At 35.3% G+C, this 2,746-nt stretch overlaps 1 long non-coding RNA gene across 2 annotated transcripts; it reads left to right on the top strand.

Annotated features, from left to right (window-relative positions):
- The first annotated feature begins 505 nt into the window (after positions 1 to 505).
- On the top strand, positions 506 to 2,293 carry LOC107768691 (uncharacterized). Of its 2 annotated transcripts, none has more exons than XR_012705159.1 (3): positions 506 to 714; positions 1,020 to 1,073; positions 1,941 to 2,293. It is a non-coding gene; the product is annotated as an uncharacterized LOC107768691 (long non-coding RNA). The 2 variants fall into 2 exon arrangements; XR_001644211.2 differs by having other exon boundaries at positions 930 to 1,073.
- The last annotated feature ends 453 nt before the right edge of the window (positions 2,294 to 2,746 follow it).

The raw sequence follows: 2,746 nt of genomic DNA, 5'->3' as shown, positions 1-2,746 counted from the left end.
AGCACATATACTTCTCAATTAAACAATATGCCTTCGGTCGTTTGGTGCTAGAAATCCCGCGCTGTAGGTACTTAATCACGATTTCTTTTTCCATATTAATTAATACTCCCTCTGTTCCAGTTTATGTGAACCTATTTCCTTTTTGGTCTGTTCCAAAAAGAATGAACCCTTTTTAAATTTGGTAACAATTTAGCTAAGTTACAACTTTACCCTTAATGAGAAGCTTTTATAACCACACAAATACTCTGGGCTCCATTTGGACTTGTTCAGGACCACAAATTCCAAAAGTCTTCATTTTTTACTTAAACTCCGTACCCAGTCAAACAGGTTCACATAAATTAGAACGGAGGGAGTAGCAAAGATTAAGAGGAGAAGACAAGAAACATGAGGACATATTGGTCATTTAAATGAGGACATATTGGTCATTTCATAAAACTAATAATGATCATCAGTACGGATAAAAACATGAACTAGGGTAGTGGAGAACTTTACTCCAAATATAAAGAATCTGAAACAACGAAAACCTAGAAGGAGCCACGAAGCCTCTGCAAAAGAAATATTTACCATCATATGCAGAAAGCATTACAAGGAAATTAAAGAGGGAATGAAGTCTTCTGGCATAAAGTTTTACAAGGGAACAAGAAGAGGAATTTCATCTTGATTCAGTGTAGGTATACGCAGAAACAAAATTCACACAGTGAATAAAAGAAAGAGGTAACATTGTATTCTTAATTTTACTTATAACTAGTAATATTATATAGATAATCATTGACTTGAGTCAAATTGTGATACTAGGATTAATGTTGGTATTTAATTATAATGAATATCATTAAACATGAATTATTTTATTATCATAAAAATGATTAATTGATGAACGTTTCATGAACTAGGAAGAAAGAATTACAAAGAAGTATTTGATAATTTCACAGGTAGCCTAACTAAGCTTATTACGAATGGAACCACGAGGAATTTGGTACTTCGCGAAGTTGACACTTAGACTCGTGTTTGTGATAATATAGATTGATCGAGGAAGTCGTATGGACTGCACGAGTTGGCACGCTTGGTATTTCGAAGTGAGTACTGTGAGTAGTAATTTTATCACAATTTGTGTTTTGATAACTTGCATGGTTTATATATGATGTTGAAAATAAACGTATTACCGATGCTTTAAAATTGCATGTGGGACAAGTCCTTTACTTGATATGATATCGAACAGTTTACTTGAGATGTTTACCGAATAATCTAAATATTTTCACCGTTACTAGATATGTTTTACCGTTACTTGAGATGTTACAGTTATTTGAATTATTCTCACTATTACTAGACATGTTTTACTGTTACTTGAGACATGATGACTGTTACCGAAATAAAATTACAAGATTTGATAAGGAATGCCCTTTATTATTTTGAAAATGCTTTTATACGAGTATTTACTATTTACAAGAAAGAGTATTAATGGGAGGAGACTTTGAAGGATCCCGTAGCCAATGGCGGGTTCGTTAGACCTGGTGCACCTTATAGTTACAGATTACCGATTACGGTTATAGCCCTCTCTAGTGGGAAGGTAGAACTAGCATACATTTACAGTTTTCTCTCGAGTAGGAACCTACCGTTATATTTGACTCCTTTTACAAAAGGGTCCACACAGTGATACAGATTACATGATCCTTTCTTGGAAACCTCCGAGACATAAAGAATTGATATGATATAGTGCTTACTGAGTTTATTACCAAATTGTTAAATTGAATTCTGTTACAGGAAACACATGATGAGACTGATTATTCTTACCGTTTTGAAAGGGCATTTTATTTTTGTGATAATTTCTGAATTTTATTATACAAGCATGTATTTCTGACTTGTCCCCAATCAAAAACATTTGTGGTTAAGTGTTATTTCTCACTGAGCTAGCGACTCATTCCCCGCTATTTTTTTTTATACAGAGAAAGCAGTTGACGCGAGCGAGGATTTCGTTAATTAGAGTACACGAGTTGATAGTTCCTGGTGAGCCCCGCACTGGTTCGCGTGGGCGAAGAGTTTATTTATTGTTATTGTCTTTTCTTTTGAACTCTTAGAGTCGCTCTATAGTTGTTTTTATTAGTGTCACGAGTATTCATTTGTTAAATTGGACTAGTTACTAGTATTGCACTTTCTTTCTGTATTTTTTTAGATGGGCTTAGTATTATCTTATTTATAAGGTTGGTAGTGTTGGTGAAAACTCGTTCGTTAGTTCATAAAGATTGTTGTTGATTTAGGTGAATATTGGTTGGTTGTTAATTGTTTATGAGACAGGAAAGCTTTTTGGATAGTCCTAAAATAGGGAAAATTCTGTCCGATTTTCTGTAAATTATCGATGAGCCTTACTTGGAAGCACTTGCTCCTAAGCACCGGTCATGATCCTAAATTGGGTCGTGACAATGCCTTCGGTCGTTTGGTGCTAGAAATCCCGCGCTGTAGGTACTTAATCCCGATATATTTTTTCATATTAATTAATAGCAAAGATTAAGAGGAGAAGAGACAAGAAAAAGGAAGAAAAGGAGAAAGAGAAGAGTACAACAAGACAAAGGATTTGAAAAAGAGAGAGACAAGTAAGGAACTATGTGCGTGAACCGGACATATATGGTGGCTTCCTCAGTCTTAGCCTCCACTACTGAGACTTGACATCTTTTGCCTCCAAAACTGAAAACGAGAGGAGGCGGCTAGCTAGAGAAGGGATAATGGGCTGGAAAGTTGGCATAGAGGCGTCTCG

Source organism: Nicotiana tabacum, chromosome 22 (assembly GCF_000715075.1).
Source record: "Nicotiana tabacum cultivar K326 chromosome 22, ASM71507v2, whole genome shotgun sequence".
NCBI lineage: Eukaryota > Viridiplantae > Streptophyta > Magnoliopsida > Solanales > Solanaceae > Nicotiana > Nicotiana tabacum.
The sequence above is the reverse complement of the archived record's forward strand: the minus strand, read 5'-3'. Positions and strand labels throughout refer to the sequence as shown.